General features: G+C 43.0%; 1 protein-coding gene and 1 pseudogene across 2 annotated transcripts in view; one reads left to right on the forward strand and one right to left on the reverse strand.

Annotated features, from left to right (window-relative positions):
- The window catches only part of NAMPT (nicotinamide phosphoribosyltransferase), a 73,646-nt gene extending 65,255 nt beyond the window's left edge, over positions 1-8,391 (forward strand). Inside the window, exons 15-20 of one of the 2 annotated variants that reach the window (XM_033862896.2) lie at positions 1,998-2,196; positions 2,813-2,829; positions 5,756-5,933; positions 6,053-6,125; positions 6,880-6,960; positions 7,172-8,391. The gene's annotated coding sequence lies outside the window, so the exon portion shown is untranslated. Of the gene's footprint in view, positions 1-1,997; positions 2,197-2,812; positions 2,830-5,755; positions 6,961-7,171 lie in introns of both variants that reach the window. The other variant, XM_019940600.3, reaches the window with a different exon arrangement.
- Positions 5,562-5,657, reverse strand: LOC117313713 (U6 spliceosomal RNA; annotated as a pseudogene).
- Positions 8,392-22,435: the final 14,044 nt, after the last annotated feature.

Genomic DNA, 22,435 nt, shown 5'->3' on the forward strand with positions numbered 1-22,435 from the left:
CTCTATGGCCCTTGAGAAACCAATTTGCTAACCTCTACTCTAGAGTAACTTTTTCTCTGGAGGGTTCCTCCACATTCCATATAGTCTAGGTGGTGCTGTCAGTCACAGTGCACCATCACAGCAATGAGATGGGACCCAAGCAGGGTTAATAAATGGAGTCTTCCATAGAATTAATAAGCAGACATTAGAAGAGAGGTCTTTCTTTTAGGGTACTTGGCTATGGGTTTGTGAATCTCAGGCCGCTTGTGGACACTGCTTTTAGCCACATGGAGGAAGCCTATGTCCAAGGAGAGAAAAGAAGGCTCAGATTATGAAGGAAGTTGGGGTCATTCGAATTCTCTGAATCAAGCTGACACAGCTGCATCCCTGGACTTTCCAGTTCCATGAGCCGATAAATTCACTTTTCTGCTTGAGCTCATTTGAGGTAGACTCTGATATTGCAACCCCAAAAGCCCCAGGCTAACACAGTTGCATGCATGAAAACACATGTACATGGCCACTTAAAGGATTTTTCTCAAATTATTCACTCCTCTTGTTTTTCTTGGGGTTTTTTTGTTTTGTTTTTAGCTGGAAGAGGATTAAAGACAAAAAAGCTTAACAAGGGATGAAGGAGAAATTACTTTGTGAGCAATAGAATTCCTTAGCTAAGATTTTGTAAATTAGTCTATATGTTTTAAAAGTATGCAATAGGGACTTCCCTGGTGGTGCAGTGGTTAAGGCTCTGCCTGCCAATGCAGTGGACACAGGTTCAATCCCTGGTCCAGGAAGATCCCACATGCCACGGAGCAACTAAGCCCGTGTGCCACAACTACTGAGCCTGAGCCCTAGAGCCCACGAGCCACAGCTACTGAGCCCACATGCCACAACTACTGAAGCCCATGCATCTAGAGCCCATGCTCTGCAACAAGAGAAGCCACCACAATGAGAAGTCTGCTCACCACAATGAGGAGTAGCCCCTGCTCGCTGAAACTAGAGAAAGCCCACACGCAGCAACAAAGACCCAACACAGCCAAAAATAAATAATATATTTTTTTTAAAGTATGCAATAGGGCTTCCCTGGTGGTGCAGTGGTTGAGAGTCCGCCTGCCGATGCAGGGGACGCGGGTTCATGCCCCGGTCCGGGAAGATCCCACATGCCGCGGAGCGGCTGGGCCCGTGAGCCATGGCCGCTGAGCCTGCACGTCCGGAGCCTGCGCTCCACAACGGGAGAGGCCACAACAGTGAGAGGCCCACGTACAGCAAAAAAAAAGTATGCAATAAATAAGTTCAACTTATGGTTTATAACTAAAATGAAGGGAATTAATTGGGTTAGTGAGAACAACTAACAGCACAAGGGCCAGTGCTGACACAGTTTGAATTTAAAAATATAAAAGACTATTTTGTGGAATGGAGCCTATCAGAATCATCAGTGGAGTTTTTAAAGAACAGATTTTGAAAGGCTATGCCAAGGAGCTACTGCAGTAACCCTGATAAATAGAAAAGTTTGGGAATGACTGATCTAATATGGGCACCTTAATCTTTTAAAAATTATGTATATATTTTGCTTACTTTAGGGTTTTTATTTTAATGATAAAGGTTCAAATTCCTTAGTTCTGTCATCTCCAAATATACATTCATACCACTACCAGGTGGTTTCACCAATGCTACATAACAAGTTTTCAGCTGATTACACGTAGAGGTAATAAAGATTTGGGTAAATTTTGTAGATTTTTATACCAAGGTCAGGTCCCAAACAAAAATTAACAATCACTAGGGTATCAGAAAGGCACCGAGCAAACATGGAAGATTCGTTAAGAGGTTTTATGATACTATCAGAGCAACAGTCTCTTTATCTTGAATAAGAGAGTGAACCAAAATCTGACCCAGATAAATAATTTAGGAATGGCTTTAACTAGCTCCTGATGTGATTCTCCGGATACTAAAATCATTCGTGTGTAAGCATGACAGATGCGAAGCCCTTGGGCTCTTGAAAGCAACCTCTCTTCTCTCTTCATTAGAGTGGCTGAAAAGACCACCAGATGCTCTCTTAGACACTACAGCGACAAGAAGCCCAGGATGGCTGCAAACTCACCCTGCAAACCCCAAGGATGAAATAACGCTCAGTGGTTCCATGGAAAGGACCCAACTGGCCATCAGTGCCACCAAGTGGGAGTCTCTGAGCCACATCCACGAGGGAGGGCCCATTCAGTTCTGTTGGTAAGTGCACTGTAATCTGTCCACACAGAGTTCTGTTGTTCTGCTTCACGCCAGAAGAGAAATGTGTGAAAAAGAGGGCCAGCCAGGAAGATACAAACCCCTATTATTTTCTTTTGTGATTTTTTTTTAACAAAAGAACTCATTTCTGTACCTTTTTTCTTAAAGTCTCTGAAATCAAAGGGGCTTAGCTCTTGATACGGATGAGGGAGGGGATCAAAAGGATGCCAGTCATCCTGTGTTTTGCTTAATTTGTTCCAAAGCAGTGAATGCACTTCTCCCAGGTTTGATCTTCTAAGAACTGAATTTGGCCATTTCCCAGACAGCTCTAGAAGTTGGCTAACAATCATAACTTGGGTCACAGGTTGAAAATCATTCTTTTTTTTTTTTTGGAAATAATTCTTTGAATAACCCTCCTGGCTTTCCCACACATCCTGTCCCCAACCACTTCCTATAAGCTCAGGGTGACTTGCAGCAAAAGTTTTTCATTTACTTCTGCTGTTAACCCAGCCTAGAAAGAGGAACTCCTGCCAGGCCCTTTATAGTAGCAGCAGCCGCAGTAGTTACTAGCAACAACAACAACAAAAATTGACAAATACTATCACCTTTGATTTCACAGCAGTCCCATGAGGGAAGGTAAGTACTATGATCTTTTCTTTTTATAAATTTATTTATTTTATTTATTTTTGGCTGCACTGGGTCTTCATTGCTGTGTGCGGGCTTTCTCTAGTTGCCCCAAGCGGGGGTTACTCTTCTCTTGCAGAGCACGGGCTCTAGGCGCTCGGGCTTCAGTAGTTGTGGCACACGGGCTCAGCAGTTGTGGCGCATGGGCTCTAGAGTGCAGGCTCAGTAGTTGTGGCTCGCGGGCTTTGTTGCTCCATGGCATGTGGGATCTTCCCGGACCAGGGCTCAAACCTGTGTCCTCTGCATTGGCAGGTGGATTCTTAACCACTGCGCCACCAGGGAAGCCCCCAGTACTATGATCTTCTGAGATTCAGAAAAGTGAATCTAGACAGGAAGAAAGCAGGCCCTTTAAATTCAAGTCTTTTAGCTGTAACTCAGTTCAAGGATGTGGACCCTGATGTTCAAAGAGGTTATATCACCTACCCAAGTTACCTCAACTAATTAGTCACAGACCCTGAAGCTGACTGGTTAAATAACTAGTAGAACCAGAGAAAACTACCTCTCAAATGTTACGAGGAGTCTGAACCTGCGTAGCTGGTGTTGCTTCCAAGGGCTTCCCATGGGAGATGCAATGGCTTCATTCTGTCACACGCTAGAGAGCTCACTGGCGACAGAATGGGGAAACGGATTTTAAATTGACATAAGAAAGAGATATCTAATATACTTGAGAAGTGGAGAGATGGTCATGCCCAGCCTAAAAATATAGGCCGTTCGAGGAGACCCAAGCCACCTCTGGGCTCAGAAAACATCTCAGGTCCCTTCCAGGCCCAAGGTTTCTGAGTCCCTGGAAAAGCAGGGAGGAAGAAGAGAGGCTTTGAAAGCAGACGTCATGATTCCGTGAGAATGATGGCTGCGTTTTTACTCTGCAGGGTGAATAAAGAACAGATATTCCCTAATTTTCTGAGATCCAGGTAGGGCGAGGAAGGAGAATGGAGTAAGAATTAATGCAATGAGAGCTGGAGACACAAAAGAATGAGGGGAACAAGCAAGTAGGGAGGAGAAGAAAAAAAAGGAACGCGTAAAATTTCCTCAGAGGGAACCATTTGAAAGGACACTGCATCTCAAACCCGATAATACCTGACAAACTCAACTTCAGGTATATTCCAGAGAAATAAAAAAAAAGGTATCACCTAATTGAAAAAATTCAAAAACCTATTTTTAGTCCACTTCTTCATTCCTTCCATACAGAAATATTTAACCACGTATTGTGATTGCTGTTATGGGCTGGCGGAATTGTGTCCTCCAAAAAAGATATGTTGAAATCCTAACTCCTAGTACCTCAGCGTGAGACCTTACTTGGAAATAAGGTCTTTACAAGGGTAATCAAGTTAAAATGAGGTCATTAGGGTGGGCCTAATCCAATATGACCAGTGTCTTTATAAAAAGGGAAATGTGGGCATAGAGACAGAGACACACAGGGAGAATGCCACATGAAAATGAAGGCAGAGAAGACAGAACGCCAAGGACTGCTGGCAAGCCACGAGCAGCTAGGAGAGGGGTGTGAGACAGCTTCTCCTTCAAAGCCCTCACAGGAGCCAACCCTGCAGACACCTTGATCTTGGACTTCTAGCCTCCAGCACTATGAAACTGTAAATTTCCATTGTTCAAGCCACCCAGTTCCTGGTACTTTTGTTATGGTCTCCCTAGCAGACTAACAGAACTGGCTCTTCTGAGTTTCACCTTTCCTGGACACACACTTTCCAGTAAAGGTCTGGAGTGCTCTGAAATTATGAAGCTCAAAAGCAAGTTAGAGCAGGAACTAATCATAGAGGTCACTGAGTACAACTCTTGTTTCACAACAAGAAAATCAAAATCCAGGAAGGGTGAGTGACTTGCCCATGTTTTCACAGTGGCAGAACCATGACTAAAGCCCAGGCATCCTGAATTTTTTTTTAATAGATTTTGTTTATTTATTTATTTTTTGGCTGCGTTGGGTCTTCGTTGTTGTGCGCAGGCTTTCTCTAGTTGCGGCGAGCGGGGGCTACTCTTCGTTGCAGTGCGAGGGCTTCTCATTGCCGTGGCTTCTCTTGTTGCAGAGCACAGGATCTAGGCACACAGGCTTCAGTAGTTGTGGCATGTGGGCTTCAGTAGTTGTGGCTCGCGGGCTCTAGAGCGCAGGCTCAGTAGTTGTGGTGCACAGACTTAGCTGCTCTACGACACGTAGAATCTTCCTGGACCAGGGCTCAAACCCGTGTCCCGTGCGTTGGCAGGCAGATTCTTAACCACTGCGCCACCAGGGATGCCCCAATGTCATCATTTTGATTTTATAAATAAGAAATAGGCTCAGAGAAGTTAGGTGTCTTGTCCAAGGTCACACAGCTAGGAAGTGGCAGAGTTAGGCTTTGAACCCAGCTGATATCCAGGTTGGCTCTTTCCACTACTTTGTATTTATACCGGGGTGTGCACGTCACTGCCTGCATGTGGGTTGTGACATTTGCTATTTTTTGGCTGTAATTGATTTCATCAGTGTAATTGCATGACTTTTACTTTATGACATCTTTATCCAACCCTCCATCCCTTACGGCCATGTCTGGCTTTTTTTAATAAATTGTGGCAAAATATTCATAACCTAAAACTTACCATTTAACCATTTTAAGTGCACAGTTCTCTGGCATTAAGGGCATTCTCATTATTGTACAACCATTCACTGCTATCCATCTCCAGAACGTTTTCATCACCCCTGAAAAAATACAGGCTGTTTCCCGCGTTGCTGTGTCATCCTTGCACACGGGCCACACTACTTGTCTCTGTATTATTCCATGTGCTGCCCAGGTGAGCACAGCGGGCGTGCGACTCAGCCGCTGGTTTTCTAATTCTTGGCTCCTCTCCAATTTTTCTTTCTTCTTTTTCTTTCTGTGACCTGCTGCCTGCTGCTCAGTAATGAAACGGACTGTCCTATTCATACATGTGCCTGTGCAGAGTCCCGAGCCAGACGAAGGAGAAAGCAATGTGATTGTCTGTAAAATGGCCTGGCTTGGACCCTGCCTCACCAATCCCCAGGAGCGAACAAGGAACGAGGAAAAGATTCGCAAACTGCCTAATTCAAATCTGAATCAGTTAGTGACTCTGATTTGCTCTACTTTGGGATCACTGGGGTGAGACTCCGAGCGCTGCCCGGTGCTAGGCTGGAGGAAGAGATGGGGTTCATCAGGTCTGTGCCCCCCTTGATTCACAGGTAAGACCAGTGAGGATCCAACAGGCAGGACTCGGGACCCTACCCAGAGCTCCCTCCACCTTGACATCTGCGGGCAAGTCTCACCCAATACCCTCCCTTTTCCTCTTAAGTCTATTTGAAAGCCTTTCTCTCCCTAAAAGCCTCAAGCCCCATCAGCTTCTCACACAGGCCATTGACCCCTCTGCCCCACAGGCCCAGTGCTAGGGTGCTACGAGAAGACCTTAAAAAAAATGGCACTGTCGTGGATGCTGTGTTTTCCTAACTAGATCTCCACGTCAGGACAACAGGGTTGTTTCCCCAGCTACTGGGAACATCGTTGACTAAAGCCCTCAGCTGCTGGCTTTCTCTGGACAGCCCCCTCCCAGGGCAGATGGCAGCCTGCCTCCAGCGACCGGCACCCCAAACTGGACACCATGAGGACCATCCTTGCTCCGAGCTCTCTATGTGGCTGCTGAGTCCAGCCTCTGTCCAGTGTGGCTCCTTCCCCTCCCCCATGGGTGCTAGCCCAGCATCTCCTCGAATAAACCTCCCGCACACTAATCACTCATCAGAGCCTGCCACCAGAAGCCAACCGGCCACAGCCCCGAAATAAAAACGAGGAGGTTTTAGCTAATAAACGTTTAAAGGACAGTTTACAGATGCCACTTAAGTCAACTCCATTAATTATTCCCTTTCGTATTATGAGCATCTAAAGTGTCATTACCTCGAATAATAATCTGTAGGTTACAAGTTCTCAGTTTACGTAAATTCCCAGCCTCTATGTAGTAGTTGCAGAGAAATCTTAGCTAATGGTAAATTATGATTTATTGATTTATTTTGGCTTGCAGGATCCTAGTTCCCCAACCAGGACCACTGCAGTGAAAGCACCAAGTGCTAACCACTGGACCACCAGGGAATTCCAAATAATGGTAAATTAAAGGCAGAACTTACAGCCAAATACTATCAAAGACAAAATTATTAGACTGAACAATATGAAATTGCTAATGTGTGACTGCTCTGGGGGTCTGTAAAAATGGCAGTTTCCTATGGTTCAACGTAATATCCTGTCAAAAATGTTTACCAAAAAACTATATTTAATTTGGGACGTAGATGTATTCTAACGAGTTTGCCTTCCAACAGGAAGCATGTACGAGCTATGAAGATGTTAAAAATGGCCTTGCCCTTTGGAATATAGATGCTACAAGCAGAACATAGAGATGAAAGTCAAGATAATGCCAAGATCTGGGGGCAAAGAAAGGAAACTGACCCACAGACCTATGTGTCACTCTATGACTCATGGTCCAGCTTGAAGTACTCACTGCCTCTCGGGGTTTCATCCTCACTACCACCTCCCATGTCCTCTCTCCATTTTCTCCTTTCCCTTTCTATTCTCACTCTCTCTGCTAGAGGCCTTCCTTGTCTGCAGGAAAGCATGGCAAGGAGAAGGACCTATGGTTTAAGGGGAGGAAACACATTTCGCGCTAGTCTCTCTCCTTTCCATGAAAGGCTTTTTCATGATGATACCAACATTGAGAGTTTCCTATGTTCATTACCCTTTCAGGCCCTTATGACAATTCCCCAAGTCTCTACAAATAAATGAGCTGATTCACTTCTCCAAAAATGCTTTGTCCCCACAAATACTTATTCATGGGAAGAGGCTCTGAGGTTAGTCTGTTCCTCTCAGACTATTTTGTTTATTGATTACTTTATTGTGCTGAATCGACATTAGTACGCATTTGGGCCTCTGATTTATACTTTATGCAACTTTGAAAGTCTAATGATTGGTACAGAGAACTCAAGGCTCTTGCGATGTGGGTTCCCATCACCATGCTTACCCGAACCTGGACCAGCTGCCTCCCCTTCTCCCTGACCCCATGTGGGGTGCCCATGAGAGTGCAGGGATCAAGGGGCACAGGGCCAAGAGGCTCTCATCTGCCCAGGACACCCTCCAGGACCTGGTGGGGGCACCCTGAGGCTGGGCGAGCCAGGCCAGAGGAAGAGGAACAGGATAGAGGCCTAGGCCTGGTCCTTGAGAAACTAAAATCTTGTAGGCAGGAGCATTCAACAAGAAAACCTACACCTGCTATCAGTAAGTAGGTGAGGTCCTTTAAAAAAAATATGAGTCTGCAAGTGTGAAGGCAATGATTGGTGGAAAGTGGGGCATCAAGAAGGAAACTATACACACACACACACATACACACACACACACCATTCCAATCGCACAACCCAAATAATCCCACAAATATTTAACTGCTGTAAATATTTCTTTAATGTTGAATCATTATGTTGTATACCTGAAACTAATAGAATGTTGTATGTCAAATATACTTCAATAAAAAAATAAAATTTCTAAAAACTTCTCTCATTTCGTTTTACTTGGAGTTAGCAGAAAGAAAGTGAACGGAAACTAGAGGAGTGGCTGAATTTTATACATACATATATATATATATATATATATATATATATATTTCTTCAAAATAAGACCTATTAGTTACTAAGGAACACTTCAAAAAGATTACGAAAATATGAGTCTGACGTTAAGGTTAATGGGTATTTTTTTAAGCTTATGCTTCTTCACGTCCATAAGTTTAAGTTTCCAGATGCTGAGCTTAAATGACTGTCCAATCAAAATCCAAAGTCCTCAGGCTCCCTGACTTCAGACTATATGACAAAGCTACAGTCATCAAAACAGTATGGTACTGGCACAAAAACAGAAATATATATCAGTGGAACAGGATAGAAAGTCCACAGATAAACCCACACATCTGTGTTCACCTAACCTATGACAAAAGAGGCAAGAATATACAATGGAGAAAAGACAGTCTCTTCAATAAGTGGTCCGGGGAAAACTGAACAGCTACATGTAAAAGAATGAAATTAGAACATTCTCTAACACTATACACAAAAATAAACTCAGAATGGATTAAAGACCTAAATGTAAGACCTGATACTATAAAACTCTACGAGGAAAACATAGGCAGAACACTCTCTGACATAAATCACAGCAACATCTTTTTTGATCCACCTCCTAATGCAAATAACAAAAATAAACAAATGGGACCTAATTAAACTTCAAAGCTTTTGCACAGCAAAGGAAGCCATAAACAAAATAACAAGACAACCCACAGAATGGGAGAAATATCTGCAAACGAAGCTACTGACAAGGGATTAATCTCCAAAATATACAAACAGCTCATGTACTCAATATCAAAAAAAAAAAAATCAAATCAAAAAATCGGCAGAAAATCTAAACAGACATTGCTCCAAAGAAGACATACAGATGGCCAAGAGGCACATGAAAAGATGCTCGACATCACTAATTATTAGAGAACTGCAAATCGAAACTACTATGAGGTATCACCTCACATCAGTCAGAATGGCCATCAAAAAATCTACAGGGCTTCCCTGGTAGCGCAGTGGTTGAGAGTCCGCCTGCCGATGCAGGGGACACGGGTTCGTGCCCCGGTCCGGGAAGATCCCACATGCCGCGGAGCGGCTAGGCCCGTGAGCCATGGCCGCTAAGCCTGCGCGGCCGGAGCCTGTGCTCCACCACGGGAGAGGCCACAACAGTGAGAGGCCTGCGTACTGAAAAAAAAAAAAAAAAAAAAAAATCTACAAACCACTGATGCTGGAGAGGGTGTTGAGAAAAGAGAACCCTCCTACACTGTTGGTGGGAATGTAAACTGGTAACAGCCACTGTGGAGAATGGGATGGAGGTTCCTTAAAAAATTAAAAATAGAGCTACCATATGATCCAGCAATCCCACTCCTGGGCATATATCCAGAGAAAACCATAATTCAAAAAGATACATGTACCCCAGGGACTTCCCTGGTGGTGCAGTGGTTAAGAATCCACCTGCCAATGCAGGGCACACGGGTTCAATCCCTGGTGCAGGAAGATCCCACATGCCACAGAGCAAGTAAACCTGTGTGCCACAACTACTAAGCCTGCACTCTAGAGCCCGCGAGCCACAACTACTGAGCCTGCACGCCTAGCCCATGCTCCGCAACAAGAGAAGCCACCACAATGAGAAGCCTATACACTGCAACGAAGAGTAGCCCATGCTCATCACAACTAGAGAAAGGCTGCACGCAGCAATGAAGACCCAATGCAGCCATAAATAAATAGATAAATAGATAAATAAATAAAAGATAAGGTAAGATACGTGCACCCCAATGTTCATTGCAGCACTATTTACAATAGCCAGGACATGGAAGCAACCTAAGTATCTATGGACAGAGGAATGGATAAAGAAGATGTGATACGCATATACAATGGAATATCACTCAGCCATAAAAAATGAATGAAATAATGCCATTTGCAGCAACATGGATGGACCTAGAGATTGTCATACTTAGTGAAGTAAGTCAGACAAAGAAAGACAAATATCATATGATATCTCTTATATATGGAATCTAAAAAACGGTACAAATGAACCTATTTACAAAACAGAAATAGAGTCAGAGATGTAGAAAACAAAGTTAAGGCTACCAATGGGGAATGGTGGGTGGAGGATAAATTGGGAGATTGGGACTGACATATACACACTACTATATATAAAACAGAAAGCTAATAAGAACTTACTATATAGCACAGGGAACTCTACTCAATACTCTGTAATGACCTATATGGGAACAGAATCTAAAAAAGAGTAGATATATGTACATGTATAACTGATTCACTTTGCTGTACCGCAGAAGCTAACACAACATTGTAAATCAACTATACTCCAATAAACATTAACTTAAAAAATAAAAAATATAAAATAGACAATAAATATAAGCTTTGACATGAGAACAAAAAAACAAATCCAAAGTCACCAATACTATGTTAAAAACCACAAAATCATATTTCCTTTTTTTTTTTTTTTGAGAGGGAAAGAGAAACAATGAGAACAAAATTTACACCTAAGTTTATTCTCTGGGTGATTCTTCAAAAAAATTATTAGGGAAAAGCTGATATGTAAAGAAAATATGCTATAAAAATGGCAAACCACTTTCAGGAATAAAAAAGCACACTCAACACAGGCAAATGTGTATACCGAGTACCTATTACAAGTTCAAACAGATTGTATCGACAGATTGTATTGCTATTTAATTCAGAGGGTGTATCACTATTTCTCATATACACTAACTGCTCAAAATCTGACTTGCTTCATATTCAGACCATGACTTTCTTGTAGAGTGTTTCCTTTTATTTCTCAGAATATCTAGTGGCCATTCTTTTTCTTGTTGTGGAGGGAGAAAAAAAAGACTTCTGCCACCATCTCATTGATCGAAGGCTGTGGTGAGACTTCTAGATCCTAATCACAAGACTTGTGTTATATTGCCCACTTTCTTCCTGAAAACTGTTTCCATGGAGCCCTCTGACTTTCTGTTCTAATTTGGACTCACTGCTGTCTAGGTGTGCGACGCAACTGTCATTGTCTTGGGATGTCATGTCACTGTCCTCCTAGACTGGTTTCTTGGAGCCCACGTTTTTCTCTTTCTTGGGTTCCTTTTCTGCTTGGCTCTAGTACAGCGCTGAGTAGCTGTTCTAGAAAAAGGATAGAGAAGACAATCTTTCAGAGTCCTTGCCTGTGTCTGAAGGTATTTTTAGGCTTCGCCTAGCTGGAGTATATTTATATGTTCAAATCATTTCCCTCAGAACCTGGAACTTGGTGCTCCCTTTTCTTTTAACGTCCAGTGTTGCTGATTGGAGTCTTCTGAGCCATTGTGGCTTTAGTCAGGCGATTTTATGTTTTCTTCCTGAAAACTTTAAGGATACTCTTTTTTTATCCCTGTAGGGCAGAAGTGTCACCAATATGTATCGAGATGGGCCCTTTCAATCTGAAGACCAAGTCATTTCTCTCTTTTGAGAAAAGTCACATCCTCTCTCCGTGTTCTCTTTCCGTCTTCCGAGACTCCTATTAGAGGAATTGGAGGGCAAACTGCTTCGATCTTTTCCCAACCTTCTTTTATCTCTTTTGACATCATGTCTCTAAGTTTCAGAAGATTTCTTTTTTCAACTTTATCTTCCAGATTTCGAATTCAGTCCTTGGCTGCATCTATTTTATTTTTCAGACTTTTGTGGAATTTTGAAAAATTTTTTTTTTTTTTTTGGCCACATCACACAGCATGTGGGGTCTTAGTTCCCTGACCAGGGATCAAACCCACACCGCCTGCAGTGGAAACATGGAGTCCTAACCACTGAACCGCCAGGGAAGTCCCTGAAATTAATTTTGATAATCATATTGTCAAGATTTCAATTTCAAGAATTCTAGTTTTCTGACTATCCCTTTCAATGGCAACTTGCTTTCAGTTTATGGATATAATGTCCTCTTGAATCTCTCCCATCTCTACTGAGACCACCTCAAAAGTTCTCTTCCTCCCCAGCATTATCTCGTTTTCCCCTAGCAGAAGGTTGTTCTGCTTCTTCACGGTTCAACTCCTCCTTTGCACTGATGGTTCCCTTTAATTACCTGGTTATCTTTAGCCTTACACATTGACAAATGGACAGCCAGTTTGTCCTGGGCCTCCCCTGAGCTGTGTTTTGAGTAGTATTTTGCACGAGGTGAGGACTAGGGATTGGGAAAGTCTGGGTGAAGCATCCCAGGTTGATTTACGTGTGTTTTGTGTTTATCCCCTCCTTCAACTGTGCATCCTGTTAATAATAGGTACTGTACGGGGCTCCAGGGAAGTGTCACTGCGGTAGGGCCTCTATTTTAATACTGTTCCTAACACTTCATTGCAGATTTGCATAAGTAAGCAAATCACAGTCAAGACCAAGAAGTTACCATGACTAGGAAAAGAATGTCATGCTGGGGATAAAAGAGAGAGAGAGATGAAAATGGAAGGTTTAGAGTGCGTGTAAGATGACTGACAAAGGGTTTTTAATGGAGGGAGAGAGAGGCCAGTCTGATGGCAAATGAGAACACTACCACTCCCACCATCTGCTGCTACCTTCCCAAAGAGAGACTTGAAGACTGACTTCCATTTTTTACTTGCCTCTCCAAGGAACAGAAATATCTGCTCCTGCCTCTTCACAGGGTCCTGCAGAACTGAGAGAGAAGCTGTGAAGCAATCGGAAAGAAAGGAGGCCCTAATGTTCAGGGTCCAAGGACCCAGCACAGCCCTGGCAGGCTGCTCGTGCTCTGGCTCAGCGCCCATGTGGGCGGCTGCACTATTGCTCAACATCACCATGAGGAGGCCACGTCCCTTCCTAGCTGACCTTCGATGTAACATCTCTGCTGCTTAGCCAACTCTGATTAGGACAGCAACTTTGATAAGCTTCACACGCTATCAGAACTTTTTCTTTTAAGGTTACTGCTCATGGAAATTTTCAAACATATTCAAAAGTAAGGAGAACAGATAATGAATTCTCAAGTGCCTATCACCCAGTGTCTTAGTTCATTTGGGCTGCTGTAACAGAAGAGCATAGACTGGGTGGCTTACAAACAACAGAAAGGTATTTCTCACAGTTATGGTAGCTGGAGGTCAAGATCAGGGTGCAAGAACTGCTGAGTTCTGGGACTTCCCTGGTGGCACAGTGGTTAAGAATCCACCTGCTAAGGCAGGAGGCACGGGTTCCAGCCCTGGTCTGGGAAGATCTCACATGCCGTGAAGCAACTAAGCCCGTGTGTCACAACTGTTGAGCCTGCGCTCTAGAGCCCAGGAGCCACAACTACTGAGCCCGTGTGCCACAACTACTGAAGCCCACATGCCTAGAGCCCGTGCTTCGCAACAATAGAAGCCACCACAATGAGAAGCCCACGCGCCGCAATGAAGAGTAGCCCCCACTTGCCACAGCTAGAGAGAGCCCACTCACAGCAACAAATATCCAAGGCAGCCAAAAATTAATTAATTAATTAATTAATTAAAAAAATAAGAATGGTTGAGTTCTGGTGAAAGCTCTCTTCCTGGTTCACAGACAGTCCTCTTCTCGCTGTAACCTCACATAGGGGAAGGGAAGGGGCTAGGGAGCTCTGTGTGGTCTCTTTTATAAGGGCACTAATCCCATTTAGGAGGGATCCACTCTCATAACCTAATTACCTTCCAAAGGCCCAATCTCCTAAAACCATCACACTGGGGGTTAACATTTCAGCATATGAATTTCAGGTGGATACAAACATTCCATCTATAGTGTTGGGAGGAGGAAATTCCCCCTCTACCCCTCTTGAGTTCTTGTGGCTGGACTAATAAAATTGGCACAAGACAGATTAAGAGAAAAGAAACTAATTTTAATTGTGTGCACAGAGGTCTCATAGAAATGGAACCTAAGAAGTAGCCAAAGTAGGCAGCTTTTATACTTTTTAGACAAAGAAGCAACAAATTTGTGAGGAATTGACACAACAAAGAAACTTGGGTTTGAGGTGCTCAATTAGTGAAAAATCTAAACAGAGTTTGGGCTTGGGGTAGTAAATTAAAGAAGTAACAAGATTTACTTTTACAGGCTTCTGGGCCCAAACTCCCTACCTCTGGAAATAAGGGTGTCCTTCTACCTGCAGGTGTAAGGAGTACACCTTTCACATGAGAGATTGATCTCCTGCTTTGGAGGAGACAGCAGAGGGTCACAGTGTCCCTCTTGCATTGGCCATTTCTTAAATAACTTTCATTCAAAATTATCAGTATGCCATTGAGGCACATCTTGGGGCCACCTACTAGGCCCCAATAACAGCATCCAACTTCAACAACTATATCAACATTTTGCCAATTTAAGAACCTGCTTTTGGGGTGGGGATGGGGGAAACAAAGAACCTACTTTTAAGAAGGACTCATTTTTCAAAATGAGACTCTCCTTTTTCATAAGCATGCATCCAAGCTCCACTCCTGGAAATCCTATGATCAAGCCCAAGAAAACACAGTTTTAAAGTGCTTCATAAGTGATTCTGATGCCCACAGAAAATTGAGAGCCATTGCTGTAGTGAAATGAGAACAAGAGTATGACTCTAGGATATACACGGCACTCAAACATCTTTGATAAATAAGAAAAGACCCAGGAGACATAAAAGAAAAATGGTTACATCACTCTATATAAAAAAATGTAAATGGAAGTATAACAAAAGATCACAAGAGAAAAGGAAGACAAATAATAGGATGAGAGACATATTTTCAACACAGATAATATCCTTAATTCATGGAGATTTCTTATAAATTAGTAATATTTGTTTATTCAAAATAGCAGTATTTGTAAAATCCCATAGACAAAAGCTGTGAACAAACACAGACTGTTCAGATGTAGAAGAGTCCGAAAATGGCCAATAAATCTACGTATAGATGCACTGTCTCTTTAAAGATCAGGAAAACACAAATTAAAATAATAAGAAACCGTTTCCACCCATCAAATTAGCCAAAATTGAGATGATTCCTTATCTCCCAATGTTGGTAAGGTTTGGAGAAGAAGGTTACTCTGTTCGCTAATTAATAGGACTATAAATTGCTGCAAACTTTTTAGATAGTAATCAGACACCATGATTTAAAATGTGTAATGCCGTGGAACAACTAAGCCCGTGTGCCACAACTACTGAGCCTGTGCTCTAGAGCCCGTGAGCCACAACTACTGAAGCCCGCGCACCTACAGCCCGTGCTCCACAACAAGAGAAGCCACCGCAATGAGAAGCCCGCGCACCGCAACGAAGAGTAGCCCCTGCTCGTTGCAACTAGAGAAAGCCCGTGTGCAGCAAAGAAGACCCAACGCAGCCAAAAATAAAATAAAATAAATAAATTTTAAAAATAAATAAATAAAATAAAACGTGTAATGCACACACTCTTGAACCCAAAAATCCTACTTGGGGGCATCCAGCCAGGAGAAATAAAAGTACAAGTATATTAAGACCTACGTTTCATAATAGCATCTACAGCTAACATTTACTGAGGACCTACTATGTGCTGAGAGCTGTGCTAAGTGAATTACAAAGGATGCTTTAATTTATCTGCATGACAACTTTATGAGATAGTTCCCATTATCTCAGAAAAAGACTAAAATTTAGCAAACTTAAATATGTTGCCAAAGGTTTAAAAGAAATGTGCTACTAAATGTTGGAGTTGGGGGCTTCCCTGGTGGCGCAGTGGTTGAGAGTCCACCTGCCGATGCAGGGGACACGGGTTCGTGCTCCGGTCCAGGAAGATCCCACATGCCGCGGAGCGGCTGGGCCCGTGAGCCATGGCCGCTGAGCCTGCGCTTCCAGAGCCTGTGCTCCGCAACGGGAGAGGCCACAAGAGTGAGAGGCCCACGTACCGCAAAAAAAAAAAAAAAAAAAAAAAAAAAGGTGGAGTTGGAACTTGAAACCGGTAAACATGACTGCAGAGTTCATGCTCTTGGCCATTGCAATGTGCTGCCAAACTGGAAACAAATAACGAAAAAAAAAAACTAACCCCAGTGCCCTGGAGAGAGGAACAGTCTTTCCAATGAGCTCAACCATTAGAAACGCAAAATGTCCCACTTTGGTATCACAATTAAAATCCACTTTGGGGGCAGGGAAGTTGGAACAAATATATTTTCCATAGACACAGAAAGAAGAAGTTGTGATGAGGAAGAGACAAGTATGAAAGTCTTCGTGGATGGGAAGAAATTTCTCTGCAAGGCAACCTCAACTTCTCCCTGTAAATGCCTGGTTAGACTTCTAACCAGGCCACGGGCAAGATGCATTTCCCCCAATTGCCCTTCAGAAGCAGCTGTGCTGGCCTCACCCCAGCTGGCCCTCCCAAGGAAAAGGGTTGAGTGTATGAGCAACTTTTTTAATTGGCACATGAATGCTGAGTATGAGGATTCTCAGGGCACTGGAAGCATGCCCTCAATTTTCCTGGAAAATGACCACTTGTTTGTTTCATCTCCTTGGAATGTGCAGAGGAGGTCATGAATACTCTGTCTTTACCAAGCCCCTGGCTGACCCTGCCCTGAGACCTTAACCCCTGGTGGAAAGGAGACAAGCTTCTTACCAACGGCAGGGTCACTGCCCCCACCCTCTGGGTTTCAGGGCTGATTCTCCAAAGCTACTTCCTTCTAGGTTTTATGTCCAAAATGTGGGAAAAGATTCCACAGATAAACCATGCGCCAGAGCTGTAGCTCTGGGTCCAGAGTACCTAGAAGCACTAAACTATGCTTTAAAATAGAATTATTTAAAACAATGATCAGTATAAACAAGTCGCAAGGACCAGTGCAGTGTGTTATAAAGCAGGATTATATTAATCCAATTCTGTGCACCTGAAACCAATAACAAATAATATAAAATAAACAAGTAGTAAGTATTAGCCTGATAATCTATTTAAGAGACTGTGACAACCACGGTCCCAGAGTTGTTGTTTTTTGCTTATCATCAACTGTTATTGATAGCTACTTAACCTAACCTTGTTCTCTCTTCAGACTCACGGGAGTAAACACGCCTCTAACTGGTCCAAACCCCTGCCTTACGGTGAAAACCTTTGAAGCGTATTTACTGCTCAAGCCCCAATAATGTGGTATTTCCAGACAGACTCTCCCCACACCAAAGTCCTTGTAAAAGTTCCTATTAAGTTCTTCCTTTTCTTGTAGGAAAAGGTGGCTCATTACCAGCCTGTCCGAGAAGGTATGATGCTGCTCCCGTGATATGCCCAAGAGCCCTGAGTACCCTGAATGACACACATCTTCCCAACCTTTGACCAAAACAGAATGAGAAGAGATTGGCCTGCAGCATTAGCTAGGTGGGAAGTGCCCAGATTCGGGGCGGAATACTATTTGGGTTCAGATCCCAGCTCTGCCACTTAACTAGCTATGTGAACCTGGACAAGATACTTCACTTCCCTGTGCCTTGGTTGTACCATCTATAAAATGGGTTTCTCCTTCACAGATTTAAGGAACAACTGAGAAATTGTATGTAAAACATATAGCACTATGACTACGCAGAGGAAACCCTCAGTAAACGTTATTTTTAATTGTTTTTCTCTCAACTCTTTCTTCATCTAGAAAATCTGAAGCGACTGTATTTCTCCACTTCTTAGGGTTGTCAGGAGAATTAAATGAGATGATGCATGTACTTTTCAATGCCTAGCACATGGTAAGTAAGTCATCAATAAATGTGAGTGGCTCATTTTAAATTTTATACTTTTTATTTCAATTTCTGCTTGAATCAAGTACTTAGAAATTAGAACACAACTGATTTCCCTATTAAGATTCGCAGGTTTACTGCAGTGTTATAGTCAGTCCTTTTTTTCTTTTCTTTCCTTCTTTTTTTTTTTTTCTTGAGCAAACCTTGACACTGTGAAATGCTAGCCCAGTGATCTCAAGAAATAGCAGAATCTCTGGTTTCCTAACTGTGTAATCAAATAAAAATGTCTTCCTTTTAGAGTATTAAGATTTCCATAGGGTAATGAATGAAACATGCTTTGTAAGCAATAAAACAACGCAAAAATGTAAGACTTCATCATTTTCCCAGGATCAATGAGGACTTAATAAATATAAACAGAGCATAATACAGACCTATAAAGTGGTTTCTCCATTGACTAGAGCGGGTTTTTATTTCTGAGTAAGTTTTAAATGGTTAAGAATCTCGCGGTTGAAGCTAAATAGGACAGAATTCCATCACAACCATCAGTTAATGAGTGTGTGTGCTTTGGGAAAATGGTGCCAAAAGAATAGGAAATAGATGTGCTTTCTTCATATGGAGAAAGGGGCTAAACCTTACCTCTAAGTGCCAGGCCAAGTCTTTTGGCCACAGATTAAGCTTTGGCGTTTTGTGGATAATATTTGCTTCTTGCCAATTTTTATTCTAAATCTCAATAAACTCTCTAATGTAGATAAGGAGCTAAATGTCTGACGGTCTCTGAGTCTAACTTCCTCTCTGTTTCTCCCTCTCCCTAAAAATAAATCCACAAGCATCAACAAAATGTGGTAGGCACGTGTTCACATTTCTACTAAAAATGAATATTAATTAAGTCAAGGAAAAAAATCCATTCTTCAAAACTGTAGTTGGTAGGGATTTTTCTTGTTCTCCCATTTTTCTTTAAAGCATATACTTTTTTGGTCTATTTGAATTTATGAATTATGTCTGAGAAAATTAAAAGAAATCCAGGATGCAAGAAAATGAATCTGTTTTACCTTTTCCCCTTTACCTGTATGCAGGCAGTAGCATTGGTAACCCAGATAGCTAGCCATTAGGATCTCCGTGTTAATCCACCCCTAAAATATTCTACTATTAGTTCCATACCAAATGCATTTGTGCTGATGAGGAAGATGCTTGGAGCAGTCAAAATTTTGATAAAACCCATGAAAAAGGAAGAGGAGGAAATGCTTTCGTCTCACGATGAGCGCCCTCAGTGTGCAAAGAAACTGAAGCCTATAGCCCTCTGCAGTCAGTGTGAGATCAGAGAACCTCCTCCTGCTGTCTCAATCTATTCTTAATTGCCCTACTTAAAAGAAAAAAAGAGAGAGAGAAATATAAATTGGGGGGTGTGTATGCAAACATTTTCTTCACTGTGTATTTACTGATTGTCTACTCTAAGCAGAGCACTGACAGGCTTAGGGCGCTAGCCAGCACACAAGGAGAAATGCTCTGCTCTGTTGCAGAGATTTCCTTCCAGAAAAGCGGTTTAGACGGATTAATGGGCCCTTATCCCCACCCACCCACCCCTGCCACCCCCCACCTGCAGACTGTAATCTGAAGCAGGTCGTGGATCCCCTCCTTCAAAACCTTCCATAAGGGTTACAGAGTCATCCCTGGCTCTTCACGGTTGGAATCCAATCACTGCAGCACACCCCGCCCACACTGAGTTCTCTAGCATCCCCCAAATAAACCACATGTGACTGTACCCAGTCCTATCTCGAGCTCTCTTCTTTACTGCTAGAATTGCTGCTGCTTTTCCCCTCCCACCTGCACCCTGCACTTCACCTTCCCCAGGGAGTTTTCTCTATGCTGGGCAGACTTGTCCCGCCAGCCTCTGCCGCAGCAGGGCTCAGCTCCTGCCTGCCAGTCCAGGAGACACTGTCTCTGCTGCTGTGTCATTTTCCATCATTCTCCCTGGCTCTACCATGAGCCGAGGAGGCAAGGACTGTGTTTTTAATCCTCTGTGCCCTCAGAGCCGAGGGCAGAAATACTCAAGAAATCTGCGGTCTTGAATTAAGTAGAATACAATAAGGCAGCCCGGACTTCCCTGGTGGCACAGTGGTTAAGAATCCACCTGCCGTTGCAGGGGACACGGTTTCGAGTCCTGGTCTGGGAAGATCCCACATGCCACGGAGCAAGTAAGCCCATGCACCACAGCTACTGAGCCTGCGCTCTAGAGCCCGTGCTCCGCAACGAGAGAAGCCACCGCAATGAGAAGCCCGCGCACCGCAATGAAGAGTAGCCCCTGCTCGCCGCAACTAGAAAAAGCCTGCACACAGTAACGAAGACCCAATGCAGCCAAAAATTAATTAATTAATTAAAAAAAAAAAAGGCAGCCCTGCTGACTGCCTTCAGAGGGACCGCTAAAGAGTCATAGAAGTCCAGTGGAAGGAGAGAGGAAACAGTCTTTGAAGTTACAGAAAGGATTCTTTCCACCAGCCTTAAGAACTGGCGGTGCCAACAGATCAGCAGATTCTCAAATCTCAGAAATGCACAAGGATAAGGGGCACACGCTCCCATCATTGCCAACAGAAACCCTTAGCTAAATAAACAGTGAAGTAATAGTAGTAAAATCAAAATAAACCTTTTTAAAAACAAATAGTGTGTGAGCCACAGCTTTAAGCTTGTAAACTGATTTTTAAAGAGGCATAGGACAGCGGTTAAGAATCATTAGGAATGTCTACACTGTGAAGCAACAAGGTACTGGCTAACCACAAGGCCTCTGAACTAACACAGCTTTAGTTCAAATTCTGGTGCTGCCATTTGGTAGCTGTTAGAATGGCTACCATCAAAAACACAAGAGGGCTTCCCTGGTGGCGCAGTGGTTGAGAGTCCGCCTGCCGATGCAGGGGACATGGGTTCGTGCCCCCGTCCGGGAAGATCCCACATGCCGCGGAGTGGCTGGGCCCGTGAGCCATGGCCGCTGAGCCTGCGCTCCGCAACGGGAGAGGCCACAACAGTGAGAGGCCCGCGTACCGCAAAAAAAAAAAAAAAAAAAAAAAGACAAGAGATAAATGCAGGTGAGAATGTGGAGAAAGGAAACACTTGCGCACTGTTGGCGGGAATGTAAACTGGTGCAGCCATTATGGAAAACAGTGTGGAGGTTCCTCAAAAAAATTAAAAATAGAACTGCCATATGATCCAGCAATCCCAATTCTGGGACTATTTCCAAAGGAAACAAAAACACTAACACGAAAAGATATCTGCACCCCCATGTTCATAGCAGCAATATTTACAAAAACCAAGGCATGGAAACATCTATCAAGAGACAAATGGATAAAGAAAACATTATATATCCATATATATATATCCATATATATCCAATAATATTCCATTGTGTGTATGTATATATATATGTATACATGTACACAATGGAATATTATTCAGCCATTAAAAATGAGGAAATCCTGTCATTTGCTACAACATGGATGGACCTTGAGGGCATTATGCTAAATGAAATGTCAGGCAGAGAAAGACAAATACCATATGATCTCACATATATGTGGAATCTAAAACATACAAAAAAATAAAAACTCAGACTCATAGAAAAAGAGAACAAATTTGTGGTTACCCAAGCCTGGGGTGTGGAGGAAGGGGGAGTAGGAGGAAGGCTGTCAAAAGGTACAAACTTCCCGTCTACAGGATAAATAAGTACTAGGGGTGTGACGTGCAGCATGATGACTGTAGTTAACACTGCTGTATGATATAGAGGAAAGGCATTGAGAGTACATCCTAAGAGTTCTCAGCATAAGAAAAAAATGTTTTTTTCTTTTTTTGCTTTCTCTTTTCATATTTTCTCATTTTGCTGTATCAGATGATGGATGCTAACTAAACTTCCTGTGGTAATCATTTCACAATATATGTAAGTCAAACCATTATGCTGTACATCTTAAACTTATACAGTGGTATATGCCAACTATATCTCAATAAAAGTGGGGGGGATAGGTAAAGGGGATCCAGAATGTGAAAGTTTGCAACTTTAAATAGAGTGGTCATGGTAGGCCTCCCTGAGAAGGTAACTTTTAAGGAAAGAAGGTGAGGGAGGGAGCTCTTCAGATATCTGAGGGAAGAGTGGTCCAGGCAGGAAGAACAGCCAGTGCAAACGTCCTGGGGCAGGGTCATGCTTAATGCATTCCAGCAGAGCAGAGAGTCAAGCGTGGCTGGAGCGGGGCAAATGAGGAGAGTTGTAGAAGAAAAGGTCCAGGGTAGGCCACTATAAAGACTTTGGTTCCTGCTTGAAAGATGGGGATCCATGGTGTGGATTTGAGTACAAGGTCACTTTGACTGCTGAGAATAGCCTAGAGGTGAGAGGAAGGGACAACTCGTAAAGACAGAAGCAGGAAGAGCCT

This window comes from Tursiops truncatus, chromosome 9 (assembly GCF_011762595.2).
Source record: "Tursiops truncatus isolate mTurTru1 chromosome 9, mTurTru1.mat.Y, whole genome shotgun sequence".
NCBI lineage: Eukaryota > Metazoa > Chordata > Mammalia > Artiodactyla > Delphinidae > Tursiops > Tursiops truncatus.